Source organism: Vicugna pacos, chromosome 5 (assembly GCF_048564905.1).
Source record: "Vicugna pacos chromosome 5, VicPac4, whole genome shotgun sequence".
NCBI classification, from domain to species: Eukaryota; Metazoa; Chordata; class Mammalia; order Artiodactyla; family Camelidae; genus Vicugna; species Vicugna pacos.
This window is the reverse complement of record NC_132991.1, coordinates 63,718,212-63,739,151: the sequence shown is the minus strand read 5'-3', so window position 1 is coordinate 63,739,151 and position 20,940 is coordinate 63,718,212. Positions and strand designations below refer to the sequence as shown.

Genomic DNA, 20,940 nt, shown 5'->3' with positions numbered 1-20,940 from the left:
TAAACCTTCAACCATTGTTCCTTCAGTACCGACTGAAGTTGTTCTCTGTCCTCATGGTCTCCCAAATTTTCCTCTTTTCTGGATGCAACTGTCCTTAGGTTTGTGGAGGAGGCAAGGCCAGTGAGCCTCCTCCCCTGAGGGGCAACCAGCAGGGAGAGGGGGGCGTCTATGGGAGACTCCTCCCTGAGAGACTAAAGCTGACACTCCCCTTGAGTTCCTCAAGGACGTCAGAAAAGAAGGTGCGCCGGGTCCCTCTGTCTCGAGGGCGCTGGTCTCACTTTGTTGCTGGTGGCGGTTGTGGAGGGGGATTCTCTGGACAAGGACCCGCAGCCGCAGGCCCGCCTGGGGCCTGCGCTTGGTCGGCGCGCTGAGGCTGCCACCCTCGCGGTCCCCGCCGGGAGGCTGGCGGGCTGCGGCGGGAGGCGGGGCGGCGGGGCGGCCGCGCTCCCCCTCCCTGACGGTGCGGCTGTGCCCGCGGTTCGGGTCGCGGATTTGGGCGGGGCCTGCGGGGGGGGGCAGGAGGCGGGGCCTGCTGGGGGCGGGGCGGCCGCACGGGGAGCCGGTGGCCGGGGCGGCGCTCAGACTGGGCCGGGCGCTCCGGCTGCGCGGGCTCTTGGCGGCCGCGAGGACAGCAGCAGCATCCTCCTCTTCCTCCTCTTTTTCTTTTTTCCCCTTCCGCTTTTTTTTTTATTTTCTTTCTCCTTATTTTTCTCCTTCTTCCCCTGTCCCGTCTCCCCCTCTGCTGCTTCTCCGGAGGACATTAGGTCCTCAGATCCCTGAGCGGTGGCAGCGGCGACTGACCGCGGGTGCATCCAGTTCTGCGTCCAGGTAAGAGAGCCTTCCCGACTTCTGGTTCCACAGAGGGTGCTTCTCCTCCTGCCTCGCCCACGGCATAGAAGGAGCCCAGGAAAGGAGCGGGAATGGGAAGGGGCTGTCTCGTCCTCTGGCCTTGGAAGCAGGCGCAGGTTGACCGACTTGTCCAGCCTCTCACCTGGCGGAAGCCTCAGGCCCGGCCTCTCTGGGTGTCACTACCATAGAGCAGGGGATCAGGGCAGCTACCTGGCCTCTATATTTGTAGACGAGTGTGTGACCTTGGTAGGTACCACTTTGAAACGCCCAGTCGGGTTGGGTTACCTGTCTTGAGAGCTAATATTACCTGAGCTTTAAAAAGACAGGGAGTGAATTATACAAAAATAATGGGGAAAAAGGGATTTCGAGGTAGAGGATTTTTTTTTCTTTTTGGTCCATCTAACTGTAGAGAACTACACACTGACGAATGAGTAAGTCAGGGAAGCTTTGTCAGTTTGTAATCATTTTCCCTATAATTCTCCCAGAAACAGCTGGAAGAGCAAGATTGATGAATATTTATAATTTTAGAAAAATGAAAAATTAATATCTGGTCTTGTTGGAGGGCGGGACGCGAAAAAAATGAGTCTGGATGAGCTTGGACGTCCACATAGTCATTCTTTTTAAACGATAGGGGTGGAAAGCAGCATCTACAGTCCATTTACTCTTCTCTTTTCTTTTTTTTTTCTTAAAAGGCGTTTTGGAGGCTGCAGTGCCAGCTGCCTTTCTTCCCCAACCTCCTCTTTTGTCTAAGGATGGGAATTTAAAGAAAGAGTGTGTGAGAGGAGCCAGGAGTGGGGATGTGTATGTTTGGGTTTTTGTAGGGGGGTGGGGGTAGTAAAACAGACCAGGTCAGAAAAAAAACATCCTTGCAAACTGAAAATTGATGTTATACTGCCTGGCATCAGGGTTTCGGGATTTTGTCAGAAAATAAAAAAGCTTGCATTAGCAACAAGCCTGTTCCTAACAGTTGCTGTGTGCTATCAGCTGTAAGCACTTAGCAAAATGCTTCCAGGACATAGACCCTTTAAACTGACTCAGTGTGAAAGATTTTTGTTTAAATGTGCACACACACACACACAAGCATGCACACACGTGTGGTGGTATACACCACACATGCATAAACATGCATATATAATACGCTATATACCTAATATTGCAATAGGGAATGAATACTTAAAAGATGAATCTTCAAATGTTTATCTTTGAAGGTTTGGGGATTATGGTGTGAATAAACAAATATATGTTTTGGGGTATAATTTTGAATATGAGGCAGAGGGATTGATGAATATTGGTAAGGTGCTAACTTAAATGTTAAAAATATTATTTATTTTAAAATGATTCGTCTGGAAGAGGAAATGACTGCAAACTGAAATTGAGGTTTGCAGCCGCAGTGAGGCGATGGAGAACAAAGCCTTTTATGTGAAGCACATTATGCAAAATATCCCATGCTGAAGCTGCAGGTACCAGCCCAGTATAAAACATAGCTCTGTAACTCTGTCATTTCATTGTGGGCAATTTTAATTTTTTTAGGCAATGAAAATACATTAAATAAATAAAAGCTCTTTAGAATGCCCAAGAGGAAGATTATAGTCTTTGACCTGAATGTGACACAAAACATCCATTTAACTGGACAATTGGTGTCTATGTATGTATTTTGGTAGAAATCTTTATGAATTTGCAAACAATCATAGGTGCTTCAGTCACTCCCTCTTCATCCACAAAAGCATTTCCCCCGCAAGAAAAGGTGAAAAGCATAAAGACTTTAAATAAAGAGTATTATATTTGTGTGTGTATTTTAACATTGATTTCCTGGTAATTTTATATTATTATCACAGATTTACATCTGGATTCACAATTTGCATATTATCAGAGCTATTGTGCTTTTAGGATAAGTGGTACATGCTGTTTGTCTGTGGTGTATTTAAATTTAATTTTTAGTATTTCACAATATGCTATAATTTAATTTCTAAAAGTTTTTTATTTTTATTTTACCCATAAGTAGAAAATTGCTTAATTGGAGATATAAGCAATTTAAAAATTGAACTTTCTTTTTTTAAAAATATAATATTTTGAATGAACACATTCATTTTCATTTTCTTTGTTTCTCTCCTCTTTTATCTGCCCCGCCATCCCTCAATAAGCTGTTTCTTTGTGACTCGTGACTCTGTCTATGCTGCTTTAGGCTTCCAGTTTTGTCTAGACTATCAAAAGCAGAGCCAGTGTTCTCAGGAATTTCGAATTTAGGATTTATTATTTCTCTGTAGCAACTCTCCCAGGATGACTTGTTTACAGCACCTTCTCAGGGAGGAGAAGGAGAAAGAATGTGCTGAGAGAGCATGACCCAGTGAAACTGGCACAGCCATTACCTCATCATAGTAGCTACTTGAGATTCATTGACAGAGCAGGCATCCTTTCAGTGGAAACCAAGCACCAGGAGCACACCCATCTCAAGGCAGAAGGCCTTCTCTTCCCATAGCAGCCTTTACTAATGTTGCTCTGATGAGGTTAAAGGGGTATTTTCTCTTTTATGTATTTGTTTTCAGGGATCTTGAACTTGGTCAAAAATATGCAACCAGCAATGAAACTTGGCACAGCATCCTCTAAACCCGAAGGAATAATTTCATTCCTTTACCACTTTTGGCTTAAATCAATTTGCAAATTTTCTAAACATCAGAAGGGAGAAGGAAGAAAAATGCTTATTGGTGTATTTTTGCGTATTTTCTTATGACACATTTTTGGGGGTTGAATTTTACTAGCAACTAGATAACAGACTGGACTGCTATGCCTCTGAGAAATGTAGTTGCACTGTTGGACTTTAAAATAAAATAATTACAGCATTTGCTTAGATGTACACGTGACAACATGTGGATCCTTAAAATAGCCATTGATGTCCCCTGTGAGACTGATCATATGAAGCCAATTGGGGATTTTAGCATTCAAGTTGATCACTTTGATTAATGAATTCCTTTCAATGTTTAATTTCCTTTTAACGGATTAAGATAAAGAATTTGAAATAACGTTACAGTGGATGATAACACCATCTCTAGGTCGATACCATATTCCTTAATGCAAAAAGTAGGCATTTAGGTAAGTTGTTAGTAATGCATTAGTAAGTGTCATCCAAAGATAAAGTTCTAAAACAGTTGTAAACTCTTTTGTCTCTGATATATCAGTTAAAAAATACTTTTAAGCTCTTTGAATCTTGTCTGATTCCCTCAGATACGTTAGTTCTTCTCCTTTAATTCTCCCTATGCCTTTCTTGTCACCAGTGCCTTGATCTACTCAATCTAGACCTTATGTGCGGGTAGTATTTTGATCATTTCACCAATTTTTCCCCTCCCTTCACACCATTCTTTCTAATCTTATATTTGAATGTTAGTCTTCTTTAGGCATTTTGGCTTTAATACTAACTCTCAATACAAATTTAGCCTTTACTTTTGTTTAGGAGAGCATTCATTCCGATTTACTTGTTTGCTTTATTTAGATCTACTAGGTTTCTACTAGATGCAGAATATCATACTGGGGACTATGTCAAAAGAGACAAAAAGTACGATGGGCATGGCTCCTGGGTTTAAGAAATTTACAAATAGAGTTGGAGGGATTTATTTTCTTTTATAACGGGGAATAACTAAGAAGTAGCATTCAAATGAACAGCTATTGTGAGATATGACACACATATGCGAGGGACCCAGAGGTGATGTTCCAGTGCCTGAAAGACAAGCTTTTATGTATCAGTTATGTAAATGTCCTAATGTATATACCTTGTATACCTATCTTCTTTTTTCCATATAAAGTCTCTCTGTATGATTATATAAATATTTATATGTATATAAACTAGAGAATTATAAAATGTAACGATCTTTGAGTGTGTATGTATATATATACATACACATAAGGAAGGAACTAACAGTCTCTCAAATGCTTCAGCCAGTCAGCTGAATCAGCTGTAGAAGGTTAGATCATTAAATGCTGGACAGCATATAAACATTTCAATTCAGAGTATTTTGAGAAACAACTTTTGATGTTCTCAAGAAATAATCAATCCCAGGAATTGATTCTAGGCACCAAAGCAGTTAAAGAACTACAGAATAAGAAGCGGTACACAAAGGGCCAAAATCAAGGGAAAGGGTCTGTGAAAAGTTTGCATGAGTAGGTGGAGGTAAAGGAAGATGAGGGACAAAAGCAAGTTCTCAGCTGTGGTCCCTTTAGGATGGAGTTGTGCCTTTGTCTAGGTGGGTGGAGAGGGAAGAAATCTGTTTTGTTTTTCTACCTCAACATAATATTTTGTGCGAATCCCTCTCCTGTCATTACTTTGAACTAAGGCCATAAGTATGTCCTTGTAAAATTTATTAAGGATGCTTATTGGAAGCAATTCTATAGTGAATTAAAAAATTTAAAACAATGTGAACGCAATTAGTTGGCTTTTATGAGAAACACTTTGAATGTAATCTTTGAACTTAATCTTTCCTTTGAGTGGTAGTGTTTTACCTGTGATACTTTTTACTTACTCATTTTAGTGAAATTCTGTGGAAATTAAGACAAAATAAAGATCTCAAGATTTCCTTTTTCAGTTGGTTATTAAATTTATATTGTGGATATTGGGGAATGTTTTAAACAATTTGTTTTCCATTAATACACACCAGAGGGGACCACTCTTTTTTTTTGCTTTTTGTTATGTTAATAAGCCTTTTAGAGAAAATAATTTGACTTCTAAGATAACACAGCTTGACTTTTCCCTTCCTTCCTTTCTTCTTTCTTTCCTTTGCTCCTTCCTTTCAGTTTGTATTGGCAAAATAAAAACACTGATTATTAGAAAATGCAAATATAGCCTACTATTTTTATTGCAATTCATTTTCTGTTATATCTGTATTTCTTATTTAACATGCAGTTTTATACCAACTTCTCCTTTTCAGGGCTCCATCCCTATCTTGGCCCCTTCTTTTGACCTTGACTTTTATATCCTCTAGCCTTGAATAATCTTTTTCTTATATACCAGTCTTTGATCATGCTTCCTCACTCCAGAAGGCCTTTCCGAATCAGGAAGAAAAGTTACTGCCTTGTTTCTTTCCATTATTTGTGCCCAAGTTTACCCCAAGTCCTTTATCGTATAGACAATTGCTCAACCCAACTGTGTCCCTACCAGCCTTCTTCAAATTAGTTAAAAAAGAAAAATCCTGCAGGTGAAAACGGTACACCTATAAAACTTACTGCTTTTAAAATGAAAAATTTGGTTAACCAACTGCATTTTGTTATTGTATTCACCTGACATCAAATAAAATGGTTTCCCTGCTTTCTTTAAAATTAAATTGACTGGTAAACTCATTATGTGTCAGATAGTCCGTTGTCTTTATTTTATGTTAGCTAATTACACCATGTTCAGCTAAGTTGAACTAAATTAATTTTAAGTAAAATATTCCCAGTTATATTGCTTTGTACAGCATCATCATTAGCCATCATGAATCTATCCCAAAATGATCATAAAACCCAGTACTTGAATATCGTGAGTATATTTCATTGCTTAATTTCTTACATTTAGAGCAAACTTGTATGTAAGTATACAAACAAGCTCTTTTAGTTTGAGATAGAATAATCATGCCACTATGAACCCTTTACATTGCATTGCTTTAAGTATTAATGAATTTATAGTTGGTCACATCGTATTGTAACATTCGCAACAATGCTGTATTGTGTTGTTAATGGGCAGCAGTGAAATTATATAGTGAATTCGTATGAGAAAATATTTCTCAATTTTATTGACTAGAAAGCAGCACAATTAAATGATGCTCAGCGTTGAAATTTTATTATTTTGTGTGTTTGGGTATCATGCCTCTCAAAATTGTAATTTAATCTTTCCTTTAGAGCATACATTTTTGAAGAGAACAATATTTTTAACAGTATGCTGTCTGTTTTTTTCCTGTTGTTTATGAGAGCATATTCCTCTGGCCAACTTTGAAAACAAGTAAAAAAAAGTTTTTAGGATTCAGTTATGCATTCTTTTTATGTTAATGTTGTCTAGTATAGCTAGGAATAGATTTGATTCTGTAATTTACTACACATACTTACATTATTTGAACAGGAATATGCAATGTGTAGCATACAGTTTCTTTGCTCAGTGGACAAGAGTATGGAGTCATAGAATCTGTAACAACTTATTATTCGACCAAATTTGTCTACCTTGTGTTTCACAAAGGGCTAGCATGGTGGTATTTGTGTGTGTGCATGTGTTCGTGTGTGTATATGTGTGTGTATATAATAATTAGAGCTAGCCTTATATTTATATGTGCCATTTTTTATAGTTGAGATAAATTGTTAAATACTCAGTTGATTTATAGAAAATTAAAAATTACACTGTGGTGTTCTACATGAGAAAGTGTGGTATGAAATACAATTTTATAGGAAAAACAATGGCATAAGTATTCTTTAATGCAATCAAATTAGATGAATTTAACTTTTACTGTATTTTTCTCCTTGGAGAGAAATAACCAAATTCCATTGTCCATTATTTAAATCAGATGATGAAGTTAAATCTTGTACTCAAAATAAAAGCATCTCGATGTTGATCAAATGTCCTAAATTGAAATACTGGTCACTTAAATTTATCTTTTAAGAAGTGCAGTGGTACTGCTTTTGTATGGAAAATGCATTTATCTTCATTTAAACAGGAGAAGCCAGGATTGATGGAACTTAAGAAATTTAGCTTCCAAGAAAGCATTAAGAAAGCACTAAGCATCCTACTGGAAGCTAAATCGCTTATGAAACAACAAAGTGAGTATGATCTTGGGTTTATTTAAATGGGTTTGGCCATTGTGTCTCAAACTAAAACTTGCCTCATTTATAGATTACATGATGAAAATTATTATAGACCATTCAGTGGTCTTCAGTGAAGCAGGTTTTGTATGTTTTTTAGAGTTCTTATCATTTTCAGATTCAGTCACTAGTTACACGATTTTTGTTTTGTTTTGTTTTGAGTAGGACCACATTAAATGAGGGTGGTCCATATCAAATTTGTAAATTATGAAAACTTTGTACAATCCTGGACACTCTCACTGCCCTGTTTCAGCCCCTTCTAAATATTCTCATCAGATTTTGTGATAAGAATCCAGAGTTTTCTATTAAAAAACTGATATTGAAAATGAGTAAACTGATTTTTAATAAGGTCTTTCCCTTTTGCTCCCTAATGTATTTATAGTCTGTATAACAGAGCAGCTCTTTGTAACCCTATTAATTAGTGTGTTAGAAAGATTATGTACTTATACATCTGGAAACATAAAATGTCATAAAATGTACTCTTTACTTCTGTGCCTCTGCCCCATGGCAGAAGGGACATCAGTTCCTAAGACTTGCTAATTGTATGTGAATTAGATGACGTTTGAAGAGGAAGAGGGCCTGTCAAGAGCAAATAGTGTGAACCTCTGATGTGCATACAAGTAAACTGCTCAGGGAGTGGTTAAGTGACTTTCCTGAGGTTCTGAGTAGTGGAACCATGCCTAAGACTTACTCAGGTCAAACTCAGCTCTTGGTCAAGTATGCCAGCAAAGAACCATCCCACTCTGACTCTGCTTCCACCTCTGGTTATATTTCTGTTCTCTGAGCTAAGGGTGGGGTGATGTGACAGCCATACCTGTCCCACTCTGTGACTCAACTGTGACTTTCATATGGATAGAAAAGAGGGAGGGACTCAGAATTCTGTGCCATTCCAACCAGCTCCATGCCAGCTACACAACTGAAAGTGGTGAAACGCAATCTGGGCCAGGAAACACTGACAAGGTTGCTGCTCCAGGGCCATTCCTGCGGTTTGGATCTGTTAGGAAAGAAGTCTAAACTCTCTGGGGAAGTGTGCCCAGATTCAGGGCACTTGAAATGCCAAGGAGCTTTTCTCTGAACTTGAACTATCCATATTGATGCCTCCAGATTGATTGAGATTGTGTTTAAACTTGGCTCTGTGTGCAAGGGGAATCCAACAAAAATAGCCAGGTTGAAACTTTTTTTCTGACCTGTAGCACCGTGAAATTTGCTCAAAAATAGCTTTCATTTTGTGTCTCCCTAGCTTTAACAGTTTTAGCTAAAAGGAAGTGAGCTAGAAAGTCTGTGGGCCTCTGTGTCTGGGCCTGTTTCCCTCTTTTCAACTCTCATGTGTCTTCCTGTTTCTCTGACTTCAGTGCTCCATTCCTCTTGGTTTTTTTTTTTTGCTTCATCCAAGGAGACAGCAAATTAAATAAGAATTAGGTGTTTCCATGGTTACTGTGTTCAGTAGAGCTTCACCTGTACCCATGTTGCTTAGGCATTATAGAGTCTAAAGTTGACAAATATTTGAAAGGCATGAAAAACATCTTGGAGGAAAGAAATTAAGCAGAAATCATGCTTAAATATTTAAGAGGAAACATATTCCTAATTATTGAAAACTGAAACTATACCACTATCTAGGAAGTGAAGGAGTTCTAATGTCATCCTTCTGTTAGGGAATGTCATATGTCCTTATTCTCTACAAGAGCGTGTTTAATCACCAGTCAGAATTGGAGTGATTTTTTTAAGTCACTGAATAAATGAAACACAATTCCTTAAAATACATTTCATGCACATTTGTGAAAGAATAGGCTGTACATACTGTCTTCCTCTAAAGTTCCTTTATTTTGAGTCATAAATACAGGAAAAAAGCCATTTTAATAGCACATCAGGAATCTACACCTTTGAAGGCAAATCTTTTAAAATAAATTCTATGCTCATCTTAGACGTGGTTTATTGAATTTGATATTCTGAAAATCTAAATGTTCTGTAAAGAATTAAAGTACTGTCTTTTTAGTAAATGATGCTCTTACTTGGGAAGAACATTTTAATCCTAAACATTTCAGGGCAAATATATACTCTGTTTTTCTTCCACTTAAATATCAAACTAGTGTGCCCTAAGTATTTCTAATATCATGGTCCATAAATTAATCATACGTTTATTCAACAAATGGTTATTGGATCTTTAATACATAGCAAGAACTTTTCTGAATGTGTAGAAAATTGGAAAAACTATTCAAATCCCTGCTCTCATGGAGTTTTTATTCTACTAGTAGGAGACAGAAATTAACAGGTAAACTAATAAATGAATGAACATTTTGACATGAAAAATGCTCTAAGAACTATAAAACAAAAACATAACAACAGAGCTTGTCTGAGATGGGGTGAGCTGCCCTTGGAGATATGAGTAATGAGAAGCAGCCAGGCATATGAATGTCTGGGGGAAGAGTTTTCAGGCAGAGAGAACAGAAGAAGCAACAGCCTTGAAGCTAGAAGAAACCTGGCATATCTGAGAGACAAATACAAGGCCAGTGGCACTGGAGTCTAACAAACATGTTAGAGGGTAATGGGGAAGAAATCAGAGCAGAAGGCAGGTATCAGGCCACATATGTCCCCTTGACCGTCATAAGGGGTTGACTTTTATTCAACTTGCAGTGCATTCTAATTTTTAAGGTAGTAGTAGAAGCAAAAATTTTTTGAGAATCTCATAGAAGCTTTCACAGATTAATTATATCTTCTAAGTCCCTGTAGATATATCTGTATCTTATTCACTAATGTGTTAAATCACAAGAGAGAAATCATTTAGAAAATTAGAAATCAATGGCAGAGACAAGATTAGACTTTGTTGATCTGATCTAATAAATTCTCTAAACATAGGTAGCCCAAATTGTGTCATCTTCTTGAGATAGCGGAGAATTACATGTCTGAGTAATTTTAACCCCTTGGAGTCTTTTTGTACCTGAAACTACATTAAAAAAAAAAAATCGAAGCAGGAAAGTACAAGTCCATGTTTGAGAAAAGTGATCAGATCACTGTAGTTTCAATATAAATGTTTTCCTGGCTATTTCCTCACAGCAGCTTTAGTTGTAAACAAAACCAGGTGCCAAGCAACAACTAACATGGTACCGAAACTTATAAATAAGTTAAATAACAGAGTTGTATGTATCTTACTTCTTACAGGCAATGGCCTAAATGTCCTGAGAATTTAGTAAATGAGCTGATCCAGTTTCACGACGGTCTTGAATCACCTCTGTGGGTGATGATTAGTGTACCTCTTCATATATATTACCTGCACTAAAATATCGGATGCATTTATTCAGATATTTGTAGACATAACGTAATGCTTTATTCAACTTCGTGCTAAATACAGTTTGCCAGACACTTGATTGATTGTACTTTTGACATAACTCATGGCTGTTTACTTTATTCTTAGGTATTTCCTCAGTAGAAAACAGAACTTAATTTTTTATTCCTTTATATAATGTTATTTATAGGACATTTTCAAAATATCACATAACTTATGAGAAAATAGCATTTTTATTTCACAGTAAAGAATTGAATTACTGTTGATTTTTCTTGAGGTTTCTTTTTTGACTTCCATTTTGTTTTGTTTTTAGGATTAATTAATTATATGATGTAAACAGCTTTAATATGGAACCATTAGATAGACTGATATACTTATCTCCCAGACTTGCAATTACTCAAATTAAATATTAAAAACATGAATAACAAACCAACAAATAATTCAAATATATATTAAACAGTTTATAGTGTTCTTAGAATTGTGTTTAAGCCTTTTAATATTGAGATATCAATAAACATCAAATATAAATATCAAATATAAAACAAATATAAACATATTAATGAAAAGGTTTTAAAAAAACAAGAAAGTAATTGATTTTCTTCTATGTCTACAACCATGCTTATGCTGTGGAATGTAAAATAGGCAATATATTGTTCTCCTCTGGTTGCCACTCACTAGAGACACAAGACATAAAACTAATCCTAAAAGAACGTAATACATAGTAAGATAAAGGGTAAAGAACCCTAGTCTGTGCTGTAAGTGCTATGCTTCTTCAGAGAGGGGGGATCTATCACCACATGCAGAAGCTAAAGATTTCGTATGGAAGCAGGACTGGAGTGGGGCTGCATGCATAGTTGGGTTTGGAAAAGCACTCAGGATAATAGCAAAAGCAAAGGCATCAAGGTGACAAAGAACAAGGGAAACCAGATTGCCTGCTCTTGGGGGTTCATTTTGGAGAAGAGTAGAATGGGTAGGTGGTCTTGGATTTTAGAGGTCTATAAATGCTGGGTTCAGTAGGAGCTTTGGTTTTATCATAAGGCCATTGGAATCAGTGAAGGATTATGACTTGGGCAGTAAGGTGAGGAATGTGATGTTTTAAGATTAGCAAGACAATTTGAGAGGTCTCGAATTTCTACATATGGTGTGACAGAGACATCAACCTATTTAGAGGGAGACACTAAGGGACTTGTTTGGGAGCTATAGTTGCAGATATTTTTACAAACAACTGAGAAAATATCAATACCAAAGAAGGGAGGTGGGTGATGCTGATTGAGATGGGGTGAGGAATGCCACCTCTGTCAAAGGGTTCAGAAAGAGACCTGAGGAAGCCCCAAAGAGTTAGAAACCACACAGAACTGCAGTCAGTGAGTAATATGAGCTCCTATTTGGATTATGTCATGGGCATGCAAAGTATGTATTTTTAAAAGGACATCGGCGTTGGCAAACAAAGCAAAGAAATAAGGACCCATTTCAATATAACTCCTTCTCTGATTTCTAGGCCATATTGGAAAGGGACTGCATGACTTCACAGATTACTTCAGTAAACAGTCATTGAAAATCAATGATATGTGTGTGTATTAGTAAGTGAACATAGATTTTCTTGCAAAAATTACAAACACATCTCGCCTTTCCCATGTTATTATGCCCCTCAGAGGTTCGTCGACCTGCAGAGAAGGTTATATATTAGGACAATATACTCCCACCAGTGAGCTGAGGAGCCCTGGTTCAGGCCGAGCCATGTCTGGAAAATGCTCCTACTCAGAAAAGTGCTGTTGACTTAGACACCGTGGCGCTTATTCAGGCCATTTCTGGACGCAAGTCAGAGTCCTTCAGTGAAAACTCACCTTACAGTGAAACAGCTCTCTGGTGGTCAGATTCACTGTTACCATCTTGATAAAATCTAGATGTGCATGTATCCACAACACAGGATGTAGTCGACATAAAAACAGTAGTTCAAATTTGGGATAACTGTGTTATACAATTATTTATAATATAATCTAATAATAGAATAAATATGGACCCCATGTTGGAAAAATCTATAGCAACTCTAAGAAAAATTTTATTTCATTTCATTTTGCACTTTAGTATAATTTACTGACTTTTATTCTGTCACTAAAATTAATAACATTGAAAAGTTAAACATTTGAAATTGTACACAAACATGATGACTCATCACTGAAGGTCTGTAAAAATTTCTTCTCGATTTTGGATGTTAGAGAGGTTAAAATAGAGAACAGAGAGGAGAATCATGGTGATGACTTTGTGTAACTCCAGCTTTACTTTGCGTTGTTATTTATGTGAGCCCACATTGATGCTCTGTTTTATTTGTCATTTATAAGACTACATGCACTTGACAACGTAGTTCCACAACTACCTGTATTTTTTTTTTCCAAAATTAAAATAGCTTTATTGAGTCTTTTATGGGAAAAATGGATCTGTTCACACAGTTCAAATTATCTACTTCATTGAATGAAGACTACATTGAGGAAATGAGAACTACTTTTTAGCCACTTAAATATGAATTATCTGTTTATATCTACTTAGTGACAGTAATGGGTACATTTCTCATCTTTCATTCTGCAAGGAAGTTGAGAAGTGTTTCTCAGAGCTTGCAGAGGCCTTGCTCATCTCCACAACTGCTTGTGATTGTTACAGTCCACATTCATTAATCCCTATACTCCTTTGAATAAGGTGTTTTGTGTGTATATGTGTGTGTGTGAGAGAGAGAGAGAGAGAAAGAGAGAGAGAGAGAGAGAGACAGAGAGAGACAGAGAGAGAGATTTACATAGGGCAGCTGTCTGCATAGACTCAGAAAGGTAGTACCCCCAACAAATCTAAGTCCAAACCAAACTACAGCCTTCTTGGCCCTTGTTTCATTATCTTTAAAATGAGGATAGTTGCCAAACATCTCTCAGGTTGTGTGTGTGTGTGTGTGTGTGTGTGTTGTTTGTGTGTTGTCTGTTTTAGAGCTATGAATCTGGAAGTCAAATTAAGGCTATCTCTCAGGACAAGGATATGTTGTTCCTCAGGAAGTGAAACAGAATGAACAAAATGGTCTACATGCCAAAGTTGTAACTCCAATGTGAAAGGCAATGTGGACAAATTTACCATCTACAAGAAATGTCTAACCCTATGGGTCATATAGTCATTCTAGAACAGCTGGAAAATAAGCCCTTTGGGACATAAAGCTAAGCAGTTCACAAAATTTTAAGTCAATGTTAAGTCATCCCACTAGTTAATACTGAATTATACAGCATGAGTAGACATGGGCAGTGCACTCAATTTATTTGGAAGATGTAAATGAAAATAATATCTTACAGACTCTTATTTATTTTATTGTTTGTTATAGTCTATATAGTGACTTTATCGTGATGAATTAAACACTATCTATTACATTCTGTTTAGATTCTCTTTCTAGATCATTGTATATAGGCTGTATACATTTTCATAGAGTCAGTTCACTTTTTAAATATCTTTGGAAAGTTCAGTCTTATTTTAAGGTAGAGAATATGATACCTTAGTCACTGCATAATGTTTATTTGCTTGTTTGCACAGTACCTACAAGATATCCCTACTATCAAGAAAGTTGTGTGGATGAGGGGAATGATCAATAAATATTTTTCAATGAGTGAATGGTTTTAGAGAAATTAGTTTAGAACACTGAAGAATTTAACACAACTTGTTTAATAGTATACCAAAAGGAAAATCGTCACTCTTTTTTGAGGAGTAGTAAAATTGGAGGTAATCAACATTTTCTTTTTCTCTGAAAATAACAATTCCATTTGTCTAAAATACCCAATCTTTGCCTTTCTTTAAGACATATGAAACAATATCACTCTACCCTCTTATTGAGTTCTTGGGAAAGTCATTTGACTTCCTGGGCCTGAGTTGTCTAATATACAAAGTGAGGGGATAAATTTAATTGTCTCCAAGACCACTTCACATTCTATGGTTAATTGAAAGGACATTGTATTAATTCACACCTTTGCACAAATCAGTTTGTTATGTTAAATAGCTTTTTGCCCACCAAAGATTTGAGTGATTAGAAAACTGGACAGATAAGTTTTTTAATTAAGGGTAACAGTGTCACAAAGGAAGGTTGGAATTACGAGGTGCCTTTCAGAGGAACAAATCTATACATTGTGAGCATCTACTTTATATTCAACAAATGTTAATTAAGAATCAGTTATGAGCCCCTGACTGTGATGAGCCATGTTAACAATAGGAAGAAACAAACTAGACTGCATCCTTACCTTCTCAGAGCTTGTTCTCAAATTGAAGAAGACAGAGCTTCACATCCTTTGGATAATTAAACAGGCTTTACATGAACACTTAACCAAATCACATCGCTGCTTTACTTGTTTAAAAGTACTTAGGGGAGGAAACATATATGTGATAGCCTTAAATAAGAGCCAGGTCCTAATATAGTAATGTGTACAAATGAGTGGTACCAATAATCAGAGCTATTAGAAAGGTGAGACTGAGATAAAGTTTTAGGAAAAGAGGGGTACAACTCTATATACTTGGCAGATGTTTGCCCTTCTCTTAGTTGGTGTGGATTTTAAAAAGAGAAAGGATTGTTCTTGAAAAGATTATTTTGCAATAGAAAGGCAATATAATGTTTTATTCACTAATGTATGTGATACCGTATTTTATTTCTTGTGTGGTAAGTTTTAAAACAACCCATCAGACTTACTATGGGTAAGACTTAAATCCTTTAAATTTCTTGCTAGCTCTAGATGATGTTCATATATCCATTTAAATTCTCTGAGAACGTCTTCCACTTCAAATGTAAGCACTTTAGAAGACATGATGTTTGGAAAGGAAGGGAAGAAGAAGGAGGCGCGCCCAAAGGGTTTATTGTACCAGTTTTCAAAGCAGAGGCCAGCTGTTTGGGAGCTAGAATTAAGTTGTAAATTTTCAGAGGGGAATAATGAGAGCCATTCCTTTCAGACAATGCCCAGTGTAATCACAGTGAGAAAATGATGCAAGATTTTCTGCTATGCACAAATTGGGAATGATGAGTTGAAAGGCTGGAAGGAAAGTGATTTACAAGGAAGTAAGTGGACACAACCTACAGATTGTCTAGTACTCTGGGCAGTTGAATTAATGGAGGAACAGTCTTTCAACTCTGCTGGGACTGAACCCAAATTAGAAAATACCGTACACAGAGCTGAGGAAGTCACTGCTAACGCAGTTAGTACCATAGCTGGACTGTAAATATAGTGCTGGCATGAGCTGCATTTCAACTCATGTGGTTTCATGAATCAAAACAGAAGTCTCTGAATACAATATAGACAGTGCCACATGGGAACAAAATAGAAAGATTATACATGACCTTGTTTAGAATTTTCTGTATTAACCATAGGTCAAAAATCCATGAAAGTTTTCAAATCCAAGGATTTTCACAAACAAATGAGATTTTTTATTACATTTTTATACAAATTTAAGTGCTTCAGAAAAAGTCCAAAAGGCTGTATAACTCATATAGGCATATTTTCATTTCAACTGACCTAATTCTAGTATTTAGTGTCAATCAGACATCATGGTCTGTAATGAAGAAATCTAATATCAACAAAGAAAGAAAACTATAAATATATTGATTTATAATTGGGTTTTATACAAACTATGAAAGTGAAAGAAAAAAAGAACTTTAAACTCTAAAATTTGGAGGTGTGGGGGTCTGATACATTTTTATGAAACATTCATACATGATTTTGAGTTTTACAAACCAGAAAGTTTATATGGGCTAATTAATAATTTCTGTAGTGTTGAAACAGCTGAAGACCAGATTTCAGTTAGTAATGAAATAATAAGGGATTTGATTAGCAAATAAATGTTTAATTACAAACTTAAATTTTGGTATCTCCCCCAGCATCTACACACACAGACTCAGACACAGACACACACCCACAGTTGTTATTTTACATCCATCACTCTTACTGGCTGATCTGTTTCATTTTCAAAGCTTTACAACCACCTGAGTTCTAATAACTCTAATCTGTATCTGAAACTTGGGTTTCTTTCTGAGAGTCAGACTCATAATCCCCACTGTCTACCAGGTGGCTCTGCTTGGGTTCTGTAGGCACCTGAAACTCATCATGTTCATAATGAAACTTACTTCAACATCCATCCTACATTTCTTTTGCAGTCCCTATTTTAGGTCATGAAATTATTCCAAATCAAAAACAAAAAGTTATCCTAGGCTCGTAATATATTTCTTAAATATGTATTTCTTTCACATTTTTCTTCTTTTCCTCTCTACTCTCACTGAATTGATTCTCCAATTAGCCAATTAATTTTTCTGCCTCCAATCTTTTCACACTCTGTTCAGTCTTTAGGTGAACCAGCATGATCTTTCTAAACTGTATGTCTAGTCAGATCACTCTTCTGTTTAAAATCTTTCACTGTCTTTGTAATGTAACCAGTAAAGCCATGCAAATCTATAAGCATGCTAACTCTTGCATCTTACTTTCAGCTAGTCCCTGCCTATGTTTTGGCCTCAGCACTATCAAACTGCTGTAGTTCTTCACACATTGCTTGCTCTATTCTTCCCATTATAGTTTTTTTTCCCCATGGCTAATTACTTTTCATCTTTCAAAACCAGATCAGTTTTTGTAGTTCTCTCCTCCTACATGTTTATGCCTCTTGAGGGAAGGAGCTATGTATTCGTTATTGTAAATCCGGAACCTAGCAGAGTGCCTGGCAGACACTACATTATATAATTACTAGTTGAACTGAACGATGCTGGTTTATGGTTCTGTTTAGCTTTTGCTACTGATTGCATTGATTGAATGGGTGCTTGTCTACTGCATTGAGTTTCCATCCAGGGAGCTAACTTCAGTCAAATTCTTTGGTATACCAGGTGCTTTTCCCACAGTTCTTGCCCTGTACTCCCAAGCTCTTCCCCATCCGCTCTCAAAGAGCAGTTAATTCATTTTTATACCCAACCTTGAGTAAATTAAAGACTTCTTCACCTTAGATAATTCCTTTCTTAAAGGCTTCTTGTGAGAGTTAATATGAAAATGGTAGCCCAATGTCAGACTTAGCGCTGGAAGTCAAGTATTCAGTGAGTTTTCAGGAAAAAAAAAAAGACGTAATGTTTTCTAAAATGTTTCAGCACTGCTATTGGAAAATAAGAATGTTTAACTGCTGTTAGGAAAGAGGTGAGCTGAAACAGTCAGCTATCAAAGGACCAGGTTATCGGTCTCACTTTCCTTACTTGGCATGACTTTGAATTCTTTACACTAAACAAACCTCCAAGCAAAACTAGTTCTAAGATTATACTATTCAACTACTAAGGAGGAATTATTTAAGAATTTTCTATTTATAATAGTTAAATATTTTGCTTAAATGACAGTGATATTAGCATTTCACAAGGTCAACAAGGTTGCTAGTGTACTTGAAACCTATATTGTTTTGCTTAGGTTAACTTAATTTAATAGCAATAAATGATTTGCCAAGTAGATTAACCATTAAAACCAGCAAACTGATCAGAAGTTTAGCGTATTTGTCTCAAATCGGTGAGGGAAATTAGGACCTCCCTCCAACTTTAAGTCTTTCGTGGGGACTAAAGTATGAAATTTATATGTCTATTGTATTCAATATTTGTCTTTGCTCAGGGATTAATTATATTGTTCAGTCTCAGTGAATAAGTAAATTAATAATTTATGTCTAAATAATATAAGGGGACATATTTGCAGTGCCAATTAGTATCCTGTAACTAAAAGTTTTGAATTACATTTACATAGGGCTGTCAGGTCAAGTATAAACATACATTGCAATTAAATCCAACCAGTTTTATTTTTTTATTTATTAAAAATTTTTAAAATTGAAGTACATTCAATTACAATGTATCAATGGTGCACAGCACAATGTCCCAGTCATGCACATACATACATATATTCACTTTCATGTATTTTTTCATGAAAGGTTATTATAAGATATTGAATATAGTTCTCTGTTCTATACAGAAGAAACTATTTTTTTTGAAATCTGTTTTTATATATGGTTGCTAACATTTGCAAATTTCAAACTTCCAGATTTATCCCTTTCTCTGGTAACTGTAAAATTGTTTACTATGTCTGCAGGTCTGTTTCTGCTTTGTAGATGAGTTCATAGTATCCTTTTTTCCTTTTTTTTTAGATTCCACATGTGAGCAATATATGGTATTTTTATTTTTCTTTCTTGTTTACTTCACTTAGGATGACAATCTCTAGGTCCATCCATGTTACAGCAAGTGGTATTATTTTATTATTTTTTATAGCTAAGTAGTATTCCATTGTATAAATATACCACAACTTCTTTATCCAGTCATCTGTCAGTGGTCATTTAGGTTGCTTCCATGTCTTGACTATTGTATATAGTGCTGCTGTGAACATTGGGATGCATATCTTTTTGAATTAGAGTTCCTTCCAGACAACCAATCAGTTTTATGTGTGAGGAGGCAGGGCTATTGGTCTAAAATTTGAATTTGAACTGGGTTGATACTTTGAAACAAGATCTTTAGTAAGTTTTTGGTTGCAACTTAATAAAATTACTTTAAAATAATTTGTTAGTGAGAAAATTAAAATTAAAATATCACTTAGATCCCATTACAGTAACTTCTACAGGGATATGTGCATTGTTTATTTAACCTGGAATTTAATTATGATGAATATTTTTCAAATTGAGTCATCATTGAGCCTTAGTTTGTTGTTCAGATATCCTCAGAAGAAATGTGGAAAACACTTGGTTTCTGCATTAAAATTTTTTGATTGGGAGCAATTTTTAAATAGTGCATTTTTAAGTTCTAAAACATTTTATAAAATGCCACACCTTCGAAAGTATTTTGTTGTTACATTTTTAAAAGCATAAATCAAGGAGCTACGATCATGGATCGATTACTAACATTACCCTGAAGAAGACATGGTTTATCATCTTAGTGTGAATGCAACCTTGTTTCTGCCTGATTCTATAATCAGTAAATTTTCAAGAATGACATGGTTTTAAAGCCTTTGGAATTGGGGCATAATATATCTGGATCATTCGTATTTGGGTTTATAATCTATGAGAATATTCAGATTGTGATACCTAGTCACATAGTACCTAGTTAGCTCTACTTAAAAATGGCTCCCTCTTTAAGAAATTTTACAAATCACTAATAAAGCATGATCTTATTCTAACACATCTAATGGGCAATATGGATACTAATATCATTGTTGTCTTTTTGCTCTCTCAAAAGGGATTTATGTTTGCATTTTAAAAAAACCAAACCAACCAAACTGACTGTGAGATGCACCATGTAAATTTCTGCTTGGGCAGTGGTGATAATGACTGTCACATGTTTGGGTTTTCTTAAAACCCTAAAGCTATATGAGACTGGCTTTTCAGCAGAGAAATTGCAACATATTTACAGCATGTAGCCAAAAATATGGGTGGAGCCAAGAGAAAAGTTAGTGTTCTTGTTTCCTATGGAAAAGCAAAAAAATCACTCAGAACACAAGATCCCACTGGGCACATAGATAGTCTGCACTGAGAGTAAAATGTTGTTTTTATGTAACATCTTAACTATGATGGCTTAAGATCAAGAAAATCGTGTTCTACCAACAGGACTAAACTTGGGAATAATAATCAGAAGCACTGGCAGATCATTCAGACACCTACATCTTCCTAGAAAATTACTCATAATAGCAATGTTGCATTGAGATTTTAAGCAGCATGTTTAAATAATATGTGGGTTTAAACTCAACCAGACAACATAGGAGTTCTTTTTTTTTTTTTGTCTACAGACCATAAAATATACCATAAACTGAACAAAATGCCACATGGCTTTTTGACAATCATAATGTAAGTACCTCTGCTTCCTGCCCACTCTAGAATGTCATAAAAAATATTAGTATTCCACCACAAGATGCATCAGAACCAAAAATTTAAAAATACTTGGATTTGGGAGATATGTAGTTATTTACAATTATTAAATTTAATGCTATACTATAGCTATAAGCTTGACGTGTTGTTAGAAG

At 36.2% G+C, this 20,940-nt stretch overlaps 1 protein-coding gene across 5 annotated transcripts in view; it reads left to right on the top strand.

Annotated features, from left to right (window-relative positions):
- Window positions 1-579: 579 nt before the first annotated feature.
- MAP2 (microtubule associated protein 2) overlaps window positions 580-20,940 on the top strand; it is a 262,978-nt gene continuing 242,617 nt past the window's right edge. For 4 of the 5 annotated variants that reach the window (XM_072961366.1, XM_031678227.2, XM_072961367.1 and 1 more), the window contains exon 1: window positions 580-828. The gene's annotated coding sequence lies outside the window, so the exon portion shown is untranslated. Of the gene's footprint in view, window positions 829-7,511; window positions 7,615-20,940 lie in introns of all 5 variants that reach the window. The other variant, XM_072961365.1, reaches the window with a different exon arrangement.